Source organism: Scyliorhinus canicula, chromosome 12 (genome assembly GCF_902713615.1).
Source record: "Scyliorhinus canicula chromosome 12, sScyCan1.1, whole genome shotgun sequence".
NCBI classification, from domain to species: Eukaryota; Metazoa; Chordata; class Chondrichthyes; order Carcharhiniformes; family Scyliorhinidae; genus Scyliorhinus; species Scyliorhinus canicula.
Genome location: NC_052157.1, coordinates 122,977,834 through 122,998,167, shown reverse-complemented (window position 1 = coordinate 122,998,167; position 20,334 = coordinate 122,977,834). Strand labels below are relative to the sequence as shown.

General features: G+C 45.6%; 1 protein-coding gene across 1 annotated transcript in view; it reads right to left on the bottom strand.

Moving 5' to 3' along the window:
* The window catches only part of LOC119974326 (complement C1q tumor necrosis factor-related protein 2-like), a 31,862-nt gene extending 12,267 nt beyond the window's left edge, over positions 1 to 19,595 (bottom strand). The window contains exon 1 of the mRNA XM_038813097.1: positions 19,553 to 19,595. The gene's annotated coding sequence lies outside the window, so the exon portion shown is untranslated. The remainder of the gene's footprint in view (positions 1 to 19,552) is intronic.
* Positions 19,596 to 20,334: the final 739 nt, after the last annotated feature.

The window sequence follows — 20,334 nt, the reverse complement described above, 5'->3', positions numbered from 1 at the left end:
GCTCCTCTGATGCTGATTGTGGCTGCAGTGCCACTTAATTGCGAAAAAAAGAGAAAAATTCGGACCTTTGTTTTTAACATGTGAATCGTGAGCCATAGAAAAGAGGATTTTTCACAGGCATTGGGCCTACTATTTCATTAATGGATTACCAATTATGTTGCTGTTGAGGACACTGAAGAAATGATAAGTTGGTCGACAACTTCAACATTCCCTGGATGTTTTGAAACTATTTCCTCGGCTATTTATTATTGTCAAACAAAAGTGATTATAGCGCATAGATAGTTAAAGTGCAAGACTTCTTCTTAGACAGTCCCTCGCAGTCGAAGATAACTTTCTTCCGCACTAAAAATGAGTTTTCAGCTGACTGAAGAGTCCAATGTGCGACTGACAGTCTCTGTCACAAGTGGGGTAGACAGTGATTGGAGGAGCAGGTGGGTCTGGAGCCCGGTTTGCCATGCGTTCCATTCACTGCCCATGCTTGGCTTCAGCTCGCTCTTGGCAATGAAACTCCAGGTGTTCAGCTCCTTCCCGGATGCTTTCCCTCCACTTCAGGTGGTCTTGGGCCAGGGGTTCCCATGTGTCGGTGGGAATCTTACACTATTTCAAGGAAACTTTGAGGGCTGCCCTTGAACAGTTTCCTCTGCCCTCCCAGGGGCCATTTGCCCTGTTGAAGCTCCGAGCAGAGCACTTGTTTTGGGAGTCTTGTGTCAGGCATGTGGATAGTGTGGCTCACCCAGCGGATCTGATCGAGCGTGGTCAATGTTTCAATGCTGGGGATGTTAGCCTGCATGAGAACACTGACATTGGTGCGTCTATCCTGCCAATGGATTTGCAGGGTCTTGCGGAGGCAGTGCTGGTGGTATTTTGCCTGGATTTTGAGGTGCCTGCTGTACATAGTCCACATTCCTGAGTCATATAGGAGGTCAGGTACCACTACTGGTCAGTAGACCATGAACCTCATGCCGGGTGTGAAGTTCTGGTCTTCAGACACTCTCTTCCTCTTTTCCTCGGATGACCAAAGTCTGCACTGGCACATTGAGGGTGGTGTTCAGCCTCGTCATCGATGTCTTCGCTTCTTGACAGTAAGTTCCCAAGGTATGAAGAGTGATCCACATTGTCCAAGGCCTTGTCGTGGATTTTGATAACTGGAGGGCAGTGCCACGTGGCAGGGCAAGTTGGTGGAGGACCTTTGGCTTATGGATGTTGAGTGTAAAGCCCATGCTCTTGCATGCCTTGCTGAAGGTGTTGATGATGGTTTGGAGTTAGGCCTCTGACTGTGTGCAGCATCTGCATTGTGTAGTTTTATGACAGAGGACAGGAAGGCTTTGGATCCTGCCTGCAGGCAGCAGAGTTTGAAAAGATTCCCGTTTGTTCTGTACTTTAGCTGCACTCCAGCAGCAATGAAGATTGAGAAGAGTGGTGATGCAATGCCACATCTAGGGGCTTGTTTAGCACAGTGGGCTAACCAGCTGGCTTGTAATAGAGATCAAGGCAGCAGCGCGGGTTCAATTACCATACCGGCCTCCCTGAACAGGCGCCGGAAATTGGCAACTAGGAGCTTTTCACAGTAATTTTATTGAAGTGTACTTGTGACAATAAGCAATTATTATTATTACATCTTTACTTGACCTCAGTCCAAATGTGAATTGGACCTGTAGTGGATCCATTGGTCAAGATCACAGCTTTCAGGTCATCACAGAGCACGTGAAGGATGTTGACAAACCTTTGGGGATAGCTGAAATGGAAGAGGATTATCTTAATCCCTTTGGGTTGATAGTGTCAAAGGAACTGTTGAGGTCAAAGAAAGCCATGTAGAAGGGTTGGTGCAGTTCCCTGCATTTCTCTTGTTATCGTTTCACGGTGATGATCATATGGGAATCCACACTGGAACTCTGTTCTTCCACCACACAGAGTAGGCAATTGTGGAGGATTCTTTTTGTTCTAACCTGTATGAGACCTATGGGGTTGGAGCAATCAGTCTCCCCGTGAGTCTCGCCGCATACGGATCCAGGGGGCAGGGCGCTCGAGGACATTCATGATTGAAATCTATATAAAGTTGGCATTGTATGGAACCAACACAGCAGGCCCAGCTGGGATCTGATGTACATTGTAAATATAATCGCTTTGCAATAAACCTAGTTTTCTTTTTAACAACTTGGCTTGGACTGGTTTGAGGCCTCCAAAACTTTTGATGGCCTTCCCTGTGGTCTCCAGCAGGGAAATTCTTCTGTAGTTACACTGCAGTCAGACTTGTCACCTTTCTTGAACATGGTCATGATTATGACGTCTCTGAGATCTGGCATTTTTTAATTCTTTCATGGGATGTGGGCGTCACTGGCTGGGCCAGCGTTTATTGCCCGTCTCTCATTTCCCTTGAACTGAGCGGTTTGCTAGGCCATTTCACAGGGCAGTTAAGAGTCAACCACATTGTTGTGGGTCTGCAGTCGCATGTAGGCCAGACCAAGCCACATGGCAAATTTCCTTCCCTGAAGGGGAATACATAATGAGGTCACGTCTCGCACTTCTCTGCCAAGCTTTAGTGCTTTGTTAGGGACTCCGTCTGCTCCTAACGCCTTGTTGCTCTTTAAGTGGAGGGTTATACATCCATGTACATTATGAATAGATTGATGAATTCCACAAAGCCAGTACCAGAGATGGCAAAAGACTTGTAGCAATGTTCAAAGACTGACCAATAGTCTGCAGTCTAAATGTCACATGTTTGAGTACAAAGAAGCAGTTATCTGATTGGTCATTCAGCTGGCATATTGGTAAATTCTATAACAAGCAGGCAAACCGCTTTCCCAGTTTACCACCCAATCAGCAACGGTGAAAATTAATCTCAGTAGCTTTCAGCGTGTTAATATTGCTGAAGTTGGTTCAAATGTTTATGCTAAAGATGGCAATAGGAATATTTGCAGCTGTTTCCCAGGAAATACATATAAAACCCAATGCAGCAGTACACATGACACTAAGAGCACCCAGTGTTGTAATATACATGGAACTGGGACAACCAAATGCTATAAAATACATGAAACTGAGATCATTCAATGCTGTAATATACAGCAAACTAAAATAACCCAGTGCTGTAATGTACATGAAACTGAAAGCACCAATTCTGTAATATACATTGAACTGAGATCACCCAATGCTCTAGCATATATAGGGCTAAAAGGAGTAGTATAATAAATATGGACCCGAGAGAATCCAGTACTTTAATACAGATGGAACTGCGAATGGCCAATGCTGTAATAAACATGGAACAGAAATGTCCAATAAAGGTTTCACATGTGGAACATTTACAGGAAGCAACACTTTACTCCTTTCGATTGAAATATTTTTATGGAAGCTGAACTGATCATGTTCACATTGCTGACAAGCAAAAATCAGTTCATGTGTACTCGAGTCCAGGTATAATGAGCCAAACAGTGAAAAATGACCTGATTCAGACATAATAATCTGACTATGACCAGTTTTCTGGCAGGGTATGCCTGTGTTTCGTGCTCCACTAGTCACTGTGCTGCCCGTTATGTTGACTTCAAGCTGGTTATCATGCCCTCAATCAGACAGAGATGTAGCAGATTAGATTCTGATCCACCTGGAACATTGTGCAGAGTTTCCCAACCACAACGGCTTCACTGGGCACTATGGATGGTACAGTCTGTGACTTGGAGTTATATTTGTTGATCGCTTTAGTGAACTGTGGATCAAGTGCCAATGAATTATCATATGCTGCTTTTCTACCTGTGGTATTAAACAATAACTCATTATTTTATCAAAATGCTCGCAAATTCATTTCAACAACATTTACATTGCATGATATCCAGTGTTCCTGGCAAGAAACTTCTCCCATGGCACGCAACTATTGCTATTTGTACAAATAACCAATATGCTTCTGTCCTGTTGCTCAACTGCATTGCATTAGGCTTGAATGGGTTTAATTCATGTTCCCAAAGTACATTCCAAGCGGACACTCCTGATACTGAGGGCGGGATTCTCCCAAAGGGAACAAAGTACCCAAGCGAACGCGTTTAGCCGTGTGCTTCCTGGCGCTCACAGTGCAGAGAAACTTGTGCCCATAAGGGGCCCGGACAGGAACACATAGCAGAGGCTGCACAAACCGGCATTTTGTACAGTGGGGAGTTCTGCTCGCTGGAACCCCCCACTACCCCCCCCCCCCCCCCCCCCCCACACCCCCCAAGCCTGAACACACTATGGGAGGGTCCCCACAACCCTCACCTCACAGGCCAGGTAAACCCCAGCCTGAACACATGCACACAAAAAATGCCAGGTTGCCACCTTGGTGGTGCCAACCTGGCAGTGTCCATGCTAGCTGGCAGTACCCCATAGTGGGGTACTGAGGCTTTGGGATGCATTCTCTTTGCCTCAGAGACTTCAGGTGAGTGCTGTTCAGCACTGGTCCCCACAAACAGGGACCAGATGGAACAACACTCATTGGGGTCTCCCAGGGTATCGGAGGTGCCCTCGCACCCCCCCCCCCCATCCCCCGCCGCTGCATGCCCTTTGGTCAGAGTGCTGCACATGCTGTAAATCTGCAGTAAATAAAGAAAGGAAATGCTGGAAATACACAGATGTGAGGCAGCATTCATGGAGACAGAACTGACTAAATGCCATTGAACTGAAATGTTCATGGCAGATATCAGGATGCTGACGAGGGCACAGATAGTAACTTAGAAAATGGGAGCAGGAGGAAGTGGCATGGTGGCACAGTGGTTAGCACTGCTGCTTCATATGGCCAAAGACCTCCGTTCGATTCCCACCTTTGGTGACGCTCCGTGTGGAACTAGCACATTCTCCCGTATCTGTGTGGATTTCCTTCTGGTGCTCCAGTTTCCTCTCCCAGTCTAAAGATGTGCAGGTTAGGTGGGATCACAGGGATAGGGCTGGGGAGTGGGCCTTGGTAGGGTGCTCTATGGGAGGGTTGGTCCAGACATGATGGGCCAAATAGCCTCCTTCTGCACTGTAGTGAATATGAATCGATGCTGATTCATTCGGCCATTCGAGCCTGCTACGCCATTCATTATGATCATGGGTGAGTAACCAATCCCATACCCATGGCATCACCCTGTCCCACACACCCCACACACATAGCCCCTCCTTTCACAAGCCCTCACCAATTGGACAAGTATGTAGCGCTGGGAGCGGGTCGGAAACCCCCCAGGACAGCCAGAGTGGGTCACCATCACCACTGTGCCCCTGGCACCAACCACAATCCACACCTGTAGCCCCCCCCCCCCCCCCCCCAGAGGGCGATCAAACCCCACCGGCCTGCAGGCCACCCACACCCCATCCCACACCACATGCCAGTAACCATACCGCCCACCATGGCAGTGTGCTCTGCACTCACAGGTCACCAACCACGGACACCTTCTGCTTCTCACATCTGGACTTTTCACACTCTGCATTATCTGTCCCCCAGGAGAAGGGGGTCCACAACCTCAAAGAGAGAGGGCAGATCGGATGGGTACTGTCGGACCTGTGACCCCTCATGGCTGCTGAGCGGAGGGCATTGGAGCTGGTAGCCGAGGTGGAGGTCAGCATTGGGAATGCAATTGAACCCCCGATGGATTGTGATGTCTCCATGACATGCATGACACCTCCACACCCTCTCCTGCTCGTACAGCCACAGTGCGTCCTCCGGGGCTGCAGCGGGTAGAATGGTGGCAGCCATGTCTGGTTAGATACTGAATTCCATTGTCTGCAGGGTATAAAGTGCAAACATGCTGGTATGGTGGATGCCCCCATGCCCAATCAGGCTCAACGTGCTACACGGTGGCCCTGGTCTCATTGCAGCCCCTGTCCCGGCATGTCGCCCTTCACCTTCCCCTTCCATTGCATCCTGACATTCGCTCCCGGCCATCCCACCTGGCACTCTGCTCCCCGCACCGCACCCCTGGCTCCGTGGATGCCCGGCACCGGGATGGGGGTGCTCTGACCCTGATACTGTCCCTGCTGCCAAGAGTACCAATGGCTTGCCGCACACATGCCACCTGTACACTCTGCGGCCTCTGCCCAGGCTTCCTGTGCAATCTACTATGGGTGTCCTCCTTGGTGGGCTGGCGCCTGGGCGTGGGTTGGGGGGGGGGGGGAGCAGTGGGCAGTCAATGGGGTGCACAGCAAATGGCTCCTTTGCAGGCCACGGCAATGGCTGCCTGTGCCTGTTCACCCCAGTCCCGGGAGGGTCACACCAACCCCACAGTCCATCTCCTGGTCTCCCCTACTTCCCCTGCCCTGACAGAAGCTTCCCCAGCCAGCGGCAGCACTGGCAGCCCATGGTTGCACCTTTGTGAACATGCCCTACCTCCAGCTTCCCAATTTTATATAACTACAAGTGAATCTCGCCATTGGTAATTCCTCCTGGCAGATGGGAAGCATCGCTGTAGGTCTGGAGAATACTGGTTTGGATTTGTTAATGAAATGCCAACAGCGTTTATTGTCCAATTAACATCGCCATGCCAATATGTGGTGTATACCTCTGTCGAGGATGCACAGATAGAAAACGCAGACCCCCACAGTCGACTCCCGCTGCCTGTGAGCCCCCCTTCTCCAGCAGTAACAGATAAGGTCATGGCAACACTGAACTTCATGGACACTCTGCCGGTGAAAGCTGCACAGTTCCATACATGGACACAGAAGGACACAGTTGGCAAAACTACACCGTGATCATCCTGCACTGAAGGTTTCTGGGAAGCCCCCTGACCACTGTGGTGGTCTGCACACATAAGTTCAATGATCTGTGAGATGAAAGTAAATGTATTCCTTTTAATTTATTTTTCATAGTCAATTTCATTGCACCTTAACTTTTTCAGGCCTGCCTGAAGTCTAAAATCTTTGAACTGCATTGTTTACATTCAATTTTAGAAGTTCTCTGATTGACTTGTTCAGGCAGTTTCAAAGGGAGGATCAAGATTATTTATTTATATAGCTCTGCAGGGATCCATTAACACAGAGGAGCAGCTGTTTTCATAACCGCAGGCTGTCTCTTTGTTCTCAGCGCTAAATCCATTATTAGCTTGTGGTCTCTTACAATTTATCAAACTCTAGCTGAGCTGATGCAGAGGCCAGTTCCTACGTTTTCAGGAATACTTTGTGTCCGGGGTTAAACCATATTGTATATCACAGGATGTTAATGTCCTTCAGGACACAATTATGCTTAGTCATATTTATAAACTTCTAAAGCTTTATCCAACAGTTGGACTGGCCTTTTAATTTTTATTCCCTACTTCATAGGTGAATCAGTATTTTAATCTTATAACGAATCTTTAAAACAGAGATGAGGAGGAATTTCTTCAGCTAGAGGGTGGTGAAGCTGTGGAACTCTTTGCCGCAGAAGGCTGTGGAGGCGAAATCACTGTGTCTCTAAGACAGAAATGGATAGGTTCTTGATTAATAAGGGGATCAGGGGTTATGGGGAGAAGGCAGGAGAATGGGGATGTGAAAATATCAGCCATGATTAAATGGCGGAGCAGACTTGATGGGCCTAGTGGCCTAATTCTGTTCCTATGTCTTATGGGCTTACGGTCTTAACTCCATATTTATAGGCTGCATTCCTTCACAAGTGAGCACATTACTGTGTGAGTAAGTGGATGTTTGAACAAATGAATGAGTGAGCACATGAGTGAGTCAGTGAGCACATGAGCAGGTGAGCACTGAGTGATTAAGCACATGAGTGAGTGAGCACGTCAGTGAGTGAACACGTGAGTGAGTGACCACATGGATGAGTAGGTACATGGGTGAGTCGCACAATTAGTGTGTGAGCAACTGGGTTTGTGAGCAAATGGGTCAATGGGTAAATGGGTGTGTGTGTAAAACGGAGAGTTGATAGGGGAAGAGAAGTCCAAATGAAAGATTGGTGTCTTGATGTCCAGCCATTCCCAATAATCTCTGCCATAAACCTGTCCAGTGGAGCCTATTCTATCATATGAGAGTCTGAACTGAGGGAGTCTTCCTCAGCTTTGATGGTCACCCATAACCCACCCAACCCCCAAAAAGCTGCACCCATTTCATTTTCCCTCTGAAGTGTGCCCTGCTGCAGAATGAGGGTGAATATGAATCTCTGGAAGGAACTGCTTTCTGATCACTCAGACTGCTGGCTCATCAGTCAGGATGAAACAATCAGTGGAAACAGTTAATGAGCTGGAAAATTTGCCTATCGACTTGACAATAGTAGATATTGTTAATTAGTTTTACCTTGGTAGACTGCCCGAGAGGATAGATGTTTATAGACATCTGCATCCAGCTTTTCTGGATGGTGGCCACTTCAAGAAACTCAGTTTGCCACCTCCTACCATGGAGTCTGGGTATTCTTAAATGTGGGAGGGCCACTCTGGCAAGTAAGAGGTGTACTGTCCTCCTTTGAAAACCAGCAACATAATTTCCAAAGCAACATCAGAAAATGGCACAGATTTGTTACTTTTGCCAGCGCTGTCTACTTTTGTGCATAGCAATAATTCATGTGGGTGCTTCTACATGAAAACTGTTTTCTAGCCAATAATCAGGTCCAACTCCTTTGAATAACTAATAGCCTAACCTTGGAAAATTCCACAAGAACAGAACAGTGCTTAAATTCCGAAGGGGTATTTGTTCCTCTACTTTTGAATCAACAACAATATTGATGGGGGAAATACTAACGACCAAAACTTTGACATGTCAATGTCTTATCAATTATATTGTTATGGTTTAAATGGGTAAAAAAGCAGATGAAGGCTATTTGTACACCTGTAAATGGTGAGAGCTGAAACACTGGTGAGGTGGCGTAGCATTGACTGTGAACTAAGTCAATAATCTCTCTCCGCCAAAGAAATTTGGTGTACCTTAGTTTTCAATTCACCAACTGGCTTGGATCCAGTTATTATAGAAATAGGTTGATTGTTACCAAAGAGCATTAAACTGGATGGTAGGGTTTCTTTCTGGAGGGTAGCACACAATTCGGAAGGAGTGATGGTTAGTTTGTATTGCATGCAGGTCATGCCTCACCTGGAGTATCGGAGCCAGTCTTACTGACTCTGAAATTTTACTGCATTAGGAGCAAAAGCTGAGCACAGTGGTTGAGGCTGGTCAGATGGGGTCATGATCTTATGGGAGGTGGCCAATTAAGGATGTTGGGTGGATTTGCCGGGCTGATTCGCAATCAGAGGGCCCAAAGCTGTGGATGGCCAGCTGCCCCACTGGGAGATATGAGCACTGTTGCTGTAGGGGACAGAAAGGATGACTCCAAATGGAAACACTTTCTGAAGACTTCTCAAACAAAATATAAGGAAAGGCCACAGCTATCTGGACATCATTGTGGAGGGAGATCCTTCCCATAGGGATGCACATCGCAGAGGCCGTTGACCTCTGATCCCTGTAGCCCTTTGATGAGTAAATTGAGAAGAGACAGCACTGACACCACCACCACCACCCACCCACTGGCAAACATCTCACCCAGCCTACTGCTGGGAGGCTGCCTACTGGGCTATGGCCACAACATGGTGGCAGGAAATTCCTGATGGCAGCAACATCTTGTCTTCAATTAGTCCCTGAACTGTTTAATTTTCTACCTGCCACTGCAATGCAATGCGAGGTGAGGAGTCACTGCTGCATTGACCCCATCTCTGGTCAGATTGTTCGGACACGTGCAATGTTTTGGGGACCCAATTTGATCCACTGGGGGTTATTTGTAACCTGCAAGAGCAAGAAGATCTGAACTGTCAGTAGAACTGTATTCCATCGCAATCTCTGACTTTAAGGTTGGCATATCCCTCACTTTACTATTACCTTCCAAGCGACGTGACTATTTTTGCTTCAACTATAAATGCAAGCGAGCATGCCAGGAGTACCACTAGACACATTTAAAAATGAGGTGACAACCTGGTGCACCGACATAGACAGAGTTAAATGATCCCACAGCAAAGGGTTAGATCAAAACTCTACAGTCTTATCATATCCAGTCTTGGGGTGATGGTGGACAAGACGAAGTTCCATGAATATCCCCATCCTCGCCATTGTCAGAGCCTCACATAAGATGGCCAAAGAGAAGGCCAAAGCATTCGTAACCACCTTCAGCCAGCGCTGCTGAGTCGATGATGCAAAATCAGACTCCTCCTGTGGTCTCCGGAATAAAAGAAGCCAGGTTTTAGACATTTCAATTCAATCCACTATAAGTGCATCCTGTTTTCAGTGGCAACCACAAGATATACTACAGCAATTTGTCAGGACATTGAGCAGCATCACTCAAACCCATACCTTTACCAGCATCAGCTACATGGAAACATTGCCACATGTATGTCCCACTCCAAGTCATACATGAGCCTAATTTAGAAATATATCACTGTTTTTTAAAATATTAATTTACGGGATGTGGGCATTGCTGGTTAGGCCAGCATTTATTGCCCATTCCTAGTTGCCCTTCAGAAGGTGGTGGCGAATTGCTTTCTTGAACTGCTGCAGTCCTTCAGGTTTAGGTACACCCACTGTGCTTTTGGGGAGGGTGTTCCAGGACTTTGTCCTGACAACAGCGAAGGAACTTCAATATATTTCCAAGTCAGGCTGATGACTGACTTGGAGGGGAACCTCCAAGTGGTGGGGTTCCCAGGTGTCTGCTGCTCTTGTCCTTCTAGATGGTAGTGGTCGTGGGTTTGAAGGGTGCTGACTGAGAAACCTTGGTGAGTTACTGCAGTGCAACTTGTAGATGGTACACACGGCTGCCACTGTTCATCGGTGATGGAGGCTTTGAATGGTTTTGGGAGGAGGAGCAATCAATTTTTGTCCTGGATGGTGTTGAGCTTCTTCAGTGTTGTTGGATCTGCACTCATCCAGGCAAGTGGAGAGTATTCTATTACACTCCTGGCTTGTACTTTGTAGATGGTTGGCAGGCTTTGGGGGGTCAGGAGTTGAGTTACTCGTCGTAGGATTCCTAGCCTTTGACCTGCCCTGGTAGCCACAATATTAATGTGGCTAGTCCAGTTCAATTTCTGATCAATGGTAACCCACAGGATGTTGATTGTGAGAGATTCAGCGATGGTAATGCCATTGAATGTCAAGGGGCGATGATTAGATCCTCTCTTGTAGACGATGGTCACTCACTAACACTGGGAAAAGTATATAAGCACATCCCCTAACAGCACTGTGGGAATACCTGTACCACATGGATTGCAGCAGTTCAAGGACACTGCTCACCACCACCTTCTCAAGAACAATTGGACTTTCTGAATTCTCTCTCTGTGTACCCGAACAGGCGCCGGAATATGGCGCCTCGGAGCTTTTCACAGTAACTTCATTGCAGTGTTAATGCATGCCTACTTGTGACAATAAAGATTATTATTATTAATTTGCAATTGGCAACAAATGCTTAACTTGTCAATGATGTCCACATCTGTGAATGCATATAACTATATATTTTTTCAAATACAATCAGTGTCATGCCTTCGAATTGGGGTGCCCTGAAAGAATCATGCACTGTGCATGAAAGGAGTTGAAAGGGGTTAGAATTTACAATCTTGAAATGAAATAAATGGTGCAGGAAAAGCAAACTTGTGGAATTAGATGTGTATGCTTATAGCGAGTGCAATTTGGCATTCTATTAGCAGGATTAAGCAACAAGTCATAATGTTGAAGTGTATGTCTCTACTCTGCCACCTCTGGTAATGCCATTGAATTGTACCCTGCATCTTCTAAACAGCACTGCTTTCACTTACTACATCTACCACCTTCTGCTGTGCCTCTGAACTTTCAATTTCCAAGCCACCCACCCCAGGGGAAAAAATAATTCTCTCCACTGCTGTCTACAACATAACCAAAGTTTCTATAAATGTTTCCGCAAACAACAGGGGAAGATGGTGGTGTAGTGATGATTTCACTGGACTAGTAATCCAGAGATCCAGGTTCTTAGAAACAATGTGCAGGTGGACTGGGTCGAGGTAGAGGTGATTGGCACTAAGTCATAATGCTCGTTTGGAGAGCTGATGAAAACACAATGGGCCGAATGGCCTCCTTGTGGGCCGTAACAGTTCTGTGAATCTGTGATTCTTATAACAGGTGGAGACTCAAAGGATGACAGCTGCTCCTCTTTGTAGAATGATCTCCTGAGACTGCCTGTAGGTATTGTGTTTATCACACATCCTGCATTTCAGGCGGGAACTGGCAGGTTGTTGCTCACAAAATTGCAAAGCCACCGGCAGTTGTCTCCTCAGACGCCATTAGAATGGCATGTGCCTACCCTTTCTCCTACTCCTCTGATGCACTGTGAATTGCCTGATCCCACACATTCACTGCCACTATCTACTATCCCCTGGGGAAAGTGCCTGTGCTGATGGCTGGGAGAGAGGAAGAAGTGCCATTGATGGTTAGTTGTTTTCTATCACCTGGAAATGCTTTTTGAATCAAATTAGTTGGCATGTTCTGCTATCCTGAGGTACTGGAGTTGCTGGAGCAAAGGAAGTATGTGGAATGAAAACTGCTCGGCACCTGGCCCTCATCCTCCTCTTTATCATTACCACTGGGTTGTAATGGATATGGGAGAAAAAGGCTCTTGCTCCTCCTCCCCACATATCATCAAAACGATCATCTCCACAATCTTCATCACAGTTGCTGTCTGCAAATAACAGAAGACATTAGGAATGAGTGAGCATTACACTGTTGAGACGAGGGAGACAGAGAAAGGCAGCGGATGTTTATTTTTGTGTCATGTGAGAGCACATGTGGTGCTCAGTTACTAACCCTACATTGGCAAGATGCTGCTAATCTTCTACATTAAGTGAGTGTCTATGGCAATGTCCTCAAAGTCATTTTGGGATTTAAAAGTTGAGATGCCTTTAGCAAACATTGCCTGCCCAATTTTCCCACAAGCTCCAATAATGTTTGAAAAATGTGCGTCAAGTGACATGAGCAAGGTGAAGTAAGAAATGTGGGGGTAATGCAAATGTTAAAGTGGAAGAAAGTGTTTATTGCTTATGCATACCAGTGATTGGAGCAATGTAACCAGAGTGCATAAGAGTTAGCGCAGGTGTTAACCAGAGTGCAGTATGAGGGATTAATCTCAATATTAAGATTGTGAAGAATGATCTGGTGCGGTGAGCAGGGAAGAAAGGGAGATAATTCCCAGCCTGAGGTGAAAGGTGGTGAGCTATACTTCTGTCTATTCCCTTTCAAGAAAAAGAAAGGGGCAAGAAAATCTGCAACCTATCTTCCAGGTTCCAGTCTCAACCAACAGTTTCCATGGAGCCAAGTTAGAAATGGAAATTCTGCTCCCTAGTTCCGACACAGTCACCAGTGAAGGAGATGGTGTGACGGTTTCATCATCTCCTCATGCACAACTCAGTAACAATCTGGTACATCTCAGTAGAAAGGCACATAACTGTAAGGCACGTTCTCCTCCTGTGGTGAAGAGTGCAAACTGCACATCCTGGGAAATTGACCACATTGCGTGGGAGAATATTTTGCCTCCAGTCGTTTATTTTTTTGATGCCCAACAGCTGAGCAGTTATTTAATCTCGTGGTTAACACAATAAATCATCATGTTATGCAAAGGTACATTTTAAACCATTTACACACTATTGAAACTATGCCTGAGTGACGAAAGTATTATTTAATAAAATGCAACATAAATGTGCTTACTGGAGCAAGGATACTCCTCCATGTCACACTCTGTACTATCCTAGTGACCAGTGAAGCCGTTGTGGTTGGGAAACTCTGCACAATGTTCCAGGCGAATCAGAATCTAATCTGCTACATCTCTGACTGATTGAGGGCATGATAACCAGCTTGAAGTCAGCATAATGGGCAGCACAGAATCTGGTGGAGCACGAAACACAGGCGTACCTTCGCAAAAACCATCCATGCACACTCATGATTAAATGATTGATTATTATATCAGGATCAGGTCACCAGCCACCAATAGGCTCATTGTATTTGCACTGAGGGACGTGTGAAATGATATGTTTTCTTGTTATCCGTGTAAAAGTGATCAGTTAAGACTTTAAAGAAACGTTTATTGGAAAGAAGAAAAGTGCTGTTGCACTGTTTTTCCACATGTACTGGAGTATCGGGTGAACACAGTTCTATGAGTCTTCCCTGGAAAACAATATATTATGATCAAATTATGAACCTTAATACAAACATTGCCTCCTCACATAAGCTAGAACAAACTTTTGGATGTTTGAGTTGAAGTATTGTTTTCTAATTCTATATTCTTGGATATATGTTTACTCATAGTCCATTTGGGCCTTGTAAGGATATAAAAGATACAGAAGGTTTGAACCCCGTCTCAACTTGTACAATAACTGAAATCCCAAAGGATTTTCATCGAATCATAGAATCCCTACAGTGCAGAAGGCTGATCCGCCCCTCTGAACGAGTACCGGACCAAGGCCCACTCCCTCACCCTATCCCTGTAACCCCACCTTTGGACACTAAGGGTCAATTTAACATGGCTAATCTGCCAAATGTGCACATCTTTGGACTGTGGGAGGAAACAGGAGCATCTGGAGGAAACCCATGCAGACCCGGGGAGAAGGTATAACTCCACGCAGTCACACAAGGTCAGAATTGAACTCCGGTCCCTGGCACTATGAGGCAGCAGTGCTAACCACTGTGCCACCATGCCACCTTTTTTCTGCCATCGCTGCTAGTATGTCCAGCATACTGCAATGAGTGCCAGCATGCATTATCATAGTCTGCCAGCTCGCAGTTTTTCCACCTCCTCTCAGAAAGCCTCCAAATGAAATTGTTTGTATTTTGCCTGCAATTTCTTGCAGAGCATAGATGCATATAATCCCAACCATGCCGATGTTGCAGTCAACAGGAATTGGCTTGAGGGCATCGGTTCACAACAATTTTAATGTAGTCTCCCCTTTGCCTTTTGGGAGATGACTTTGAATCTAGACAGCACCCTAATGTTTTCGGCACGTTGCCTCTCTGTGCTGCTGCCACAAGCCGAAATGACTTTTGGGAAACTACCCAGTTCCTCATCAATCTGACCCTCTTTGCAAATTGTGCACAATTTAACCCAGTTTGGACCAAATCGTCTATCCCACAAAGAGGGTGGCTGTCTAGAAGAGAGTAAAATAAACAGATAGTGTTCAGGACACTTTGATAAGCTTGGTGATCAACATCCTTTATTTGGACAGAATAACCTTAACGTTGAAGTTGATTTACAATATTTGATCTGGGAATGGTTGATATCCAAAATGAAAATAGGTCCCCCAACTAAGAGCTATGTCAATGACAACCATTCAGAGAATAGTGAAAAGGCAATAAAAAAAGGAACTTGTGAAGTTAATCAGGAATTTCACTGGCAGAGACAATTTGATTTACATGTTACAGGCAAAACTCATCTGTCTAGAATTAGTCTAACATGTCACTTGTGTTCATAAAGTTGAGGGGGGCGTACAATGCCATATTTACTTCCATCACGGGCAGTTCTGTTGTATCCCAGTGAAAAGGAGTCCATAAGTGCACAATGGCACAGATTTTCTGTTCTCGCATGCTCCGGGAATTGTAGTGAGCAGGATGAGAAATTCAGCTAACTATTTAAAGGTGCATTGACCTCGGGCGGGAATTTCTGAGCTCCGGGCGGGCAGGAAATTCCGTTCACTATCTTTTTGGTTTTTGACATGAAGTAAATCATGACCAAGAGGACAATTTTAACAGTGCAGTGTTGCTTACCATAATAGTGTGGGAATATGCCAAGAGTCCTGGAATATTCAAGTCCAGAAATTCCAAAGGCAGGATTAAAAGTCTTAGCACCAAATGAACTGAGGCAGGAGGTCAATTGAGCAATGTTACAGAGGTGAAAGTCGGTGGTCTTAGTGATAGCATGGACACCTGGTGGGAAGCTCAACCTGGGGTTAAAGATGACGTTGAGGTTGCGAATAGTCTGGTTCCCTCTCAACCAGGTGCCAGGGAGATGGATTGATTGGGTGGTTAGGGAACAGGGACTCTGGTGGAAGAGAATGTTTTGGGTCTTTCCAATATTTAGTTGGTGAAAGAGGTATAGTTATGGTTGCGGAAGCAAACAGGAGAGTGAAATTAGGCTAGGTCCTTAATGTGGAGCGAAAATCAGTGCAGATTCACATGGAGTGTTCTTTGCTTTATCCTCAGCACCTGCTTCTGTCCCATATTCAGGTCCATCGAAAACTAGACAAAGTAAACACCTTCATCATGCGATTCATTACCAACAATATAATGACCAACCCCGACTTCCACCACCACCTGCCCCTCAATTCAACTTTTACTGGGTATTTGGAATTTCATTAAAAGCATCTAATAACCCAAGGAATTGTGAAGGGAAGTCACCAGTATGCCAAAAAGCAGCACGCAATTTGCCATTGTGTTAACCGATTTCTTAGGGGGAATTGTCTTTCATCCTCATTCTGCAATTTCAGTTAGCAGAACAGTTCCTTTAAAGCTGGCAACACTGAGTGATTGATTTTGCTCAGAGCCTGGCATTGTACAAACCCATATAACTCACTGTGTGAAGTGACAAGCCAGAAAAGGGACCATGTTATGCAAATGATGGGAGGGGCTAAGTTATTTAAAAGGCTGAGATCCTGAAACATTTTCAGAGAGATTCTGAAAGCCTGAGGTGAGTGACAGTCTGCCTCCCGTTCTGGGGGCTGTGTAGGTCACTTGCTGACAACCTACAGGCCCTTATTTGTATCAACATTGGAACTAGGGTAATAGTTGGGATAGTGACATGTAAACAAGGCTTTAAATAACTAACCTCTGCTCTCATGCTTGGGATGAGCTTTAGAGTTTGGCTCAGGACATCTAGAATCGGAAATAAAGAATCTGAGATTTTTTTTCAGGCTCCTTAATTGATTATTTTAGTTTCAAATGCAGCTGAATTTCCATTATTCTCAGCTTCATTTTCTGAACCCTTAGATGAACTCATGTACTAAATATGTTTGCTTTTTTTCAGAATGGCACCTATTTGGGTCTTGGGCGTGCTTCTCCCCGGGTTTTTCCTGTGCCAGGGTGATGCATCCCCAGCAGGTAAGAAACTGAGCCCAGCTCCTCAGATCTGTCTTCTCAGTATAACCTGTGGCAGTAAAGAGATTGAATGGCATATCTGTGCTGATATTTTATGGGAGACCTATTGCAACTATGATTGATTTAACTAAATATAGACCAGTTCATAACAGAGTGTGTGGGGACAAAGATGTCCAAAATCCTCACTGTACATGAAGAGAGGCTGGGGCATGGGTTCTTCTGGACTGTGCTGAGAAGGAATCAAAGGAGTGTTGATGCTTTTCCCTTGGTGGTAGCACAGTCCTACTTGCAAGTTATATATCACATAGGGTATGTATCCAATTGTTCACTCTGTAGGAATTCCAGGCATGCCTGATTCAGTTGTGAAAGCTGCATATTTCACTGAAGAGGGAGATTTTTTCCAATGAGGTTGAGACGTGCTTTAATGAGTATGATCTTAGCTGGTCATGAAATGAGAAACCTACCATTTCTTTATCTAGACATTCAGTACTTCTGTATGGGCGACAAAGAGTCCACACTTACAAAACTTAGTTTATTTTACAATAGCTATTATATACACCTCCAGTAATTCCCTACTGCGTCTTCTCTAGTCGATGCCTTACTGGCCGACTCTATTTCTACATAGAACATAGAACAGTACAGCACAGAACAGGCCCTTCGGCCCTCGATGTTGTGCCGAGCAATGATCACCCTACTCAAACCCACGTATCCACCCTATACCCGTAACCCAACACACCCCCCCCCCCCCCCCCTTAACCTTACTTTTTAGGACACTACGGGCAATTTAGCATGGCCAATCCACCTAACCCGCACATCTTTGACTGTGGGAGGAAACCGGAGCACTCGGAGGAAACCCACGCACACACGGGGAGGATGCGCAGACTCCGCACAGACAGTGACCCAGCCGGGAAACGAACCTGGGACCCTGGAGCTGTGAAGCATTTATGCTAACCACCATGCTACCGTGCCGCCCCAGAGATAATCAGAGATTGTTAACGGTCCCCCGCCCCCTTATCGGGGGAGCTTGTATTCTGCAATATCCGCAGGGGTAGTTAATCACCCCTACCCCAGAAGACCCGTGTGGGTTATAACAAGTATTTTTTGACCTCCAACACTATTCTGTGTGCTTGGGGATCGTTAAACATTGGTTAGCTCCGTTCTCCGTGATCTGATCAAATACGGAGAGAGTGTCTCCTCAACAAATCAGAAACTCTACCTGATGCAGATGTTTTAATGGCTTTGTTTAAAGCTTTTTTAACTAGCCAGGTTTTTCGGTAACTATCTCCATGTCACCATTAACCTGGATTTCTGTTTGTGCCATTTCACTTACTGATACAACCGTACACTTCATATTGATAAGTAAATGGAATGCATACAAAACAGTACTATAAAATCAGCCACTGGACAACAGGGTTGTAGTTGACATGTTAGCCATGTTAGAATTCAGGATTTCACTGGGAAGAGGCCATTGAAATTCAGCTAAATAACTTGGAAAAGTTTATGAAAGGGTGGGACCGAATAGTGGTTTTCTGCACTTTTGTAAGTGCAGGATTTTTCAGATGGTGACGTTTCTCACCCAGTCACCCAGAGAGTCACGAAGAATGCATCCTTGCCGATCACAGCTGCCCCACATCTATTTAATGTTCCAAGGAGTGTTATTTGGCTGGAGGTAGGATTTCAGTCCCTAACTCTGTAGGAAATCCCATCTCAGAGAGCTGCCTTACCGCCTGATTAGTCAGCATCTCTGTAGTCCCAGCAGGACCCCATTGAGTGATGTCCACTGCTGCCAGTTTAAGTCCCCAGGATCAGATAGGTCTGAGGCCATGTGATGGGGGATGGGAGGACAGTCCTGTGTTGGTGGAGAAAAAGGACTGAGGTTTTGATGGCAAGGTCAGGTCTGGAGGGATCACCCAAAGGGTTGGGTTTGGGGGCAGACGATTGGGGTAGGCTGCCCGATCACGAAAGGCAGCCAGTGATGGAGTTGCCTATTTCTCTGCCCTAATTCCTTCACCCCTCCCTTCCCACCCCCCCCCCCCCCCTCCATTGTCGAGCAGGGTGACTTACCAGGCCTCCCATTGAATCTTTCCCTCCAGCAAAAAAAGTGGCAAGGGCCTCATTGGTGTGAGAGCGGAGAGGGTGTCCGAGGCCTTGCCCCCTCCCTCCCCTCCGTCGCGCATCCATAAAATCACAGATATGTTGGTGGTAGGCTGAAAGGCCAAGGAAAGGCCATTTGGGAATTTTAGCAGTCCCCCCCCCCCCCCCCCCCCCCCTCCTTTCACCTGAAAATATGTTGGCACAGGACTGTAAAACTCTGCCCTAAGTTTGTGGTTATCCCTTTGCTGCACGTCATTACATTCTCAGATTAAGCTCAAAGGCAAAGAAATACAGAACTGCAGGAAAATACTTGCTCCCTCTGCAGATACTGAACCTCGGCCCTATGTAACTTTGATGAGAACATGGTTACAAACAGTGCTGTGGAGATTACAATGGCAGCCAGTCCTCCATGCTGCAATTGCAAAATCTTGTCTGGCGTGTTCACTGAGGGCTGTATTAATCCGATCCTCACCCGATTAGCTTTGATCCCTGATGGACACATCCCACAAGGTGTTCAGGACTGTGCATGCCTGGAAAAGCAGAGAGTCATTGGGGTTCTAATATGCAAAATAGGAGAACAAGTGAATAAAGCTGTAGAAACATATTTGGAACCTAGTTATTAAAAATATGAAGAGGGTGCAGAAGATGTTCTTCAGATATGAGGGATGAGAGGCATACTTACGAGGAAAGACTGTGGAAACTTTACTATTGCGGAGGCTAAAGGGAGTTCTGATAAAGCTGCTCCAAATTCTGAAGGGTGTTGGTAAAGTAAACCATGAGAAATTTCTCCATTGGATCAGAGTCAGTAACCAGAGATGCAAATTTAAATTCAATCAAAGTGCGGAATTAGGATATAATTTTTATGATAGAAAGTTCTTCCAAAAACAGTGTTAGAAGCAGAATATGCAATTGCTTGTAAAATGGCAGTAGTTAAGAATTTGGCAATAAAAAAGATATGGCCGAAGAGCAGTGGAATGGAGCCATGTGGTTAGGTTTTTCGAAGAGTTGGCAGTGGCTTGACGGATCGAATGGCATTCTATGCTGTAAGGTTCCGTGAATTGATGTTATCAGGAGATATTTTGGTGTTATGTGAGACCTTATATTTTATGCTGAAATAATTATTGAAATTCAAAGTTAAATTGCCTTTGACAAAACGCAGCTAATAGTTACTTATATACATAATTAAATTAGTTGGGAAAGTAGGTTTTCTCAAACAAAGCAGAAACTGAAAATGTTGTGGATTTTTAAAATTCA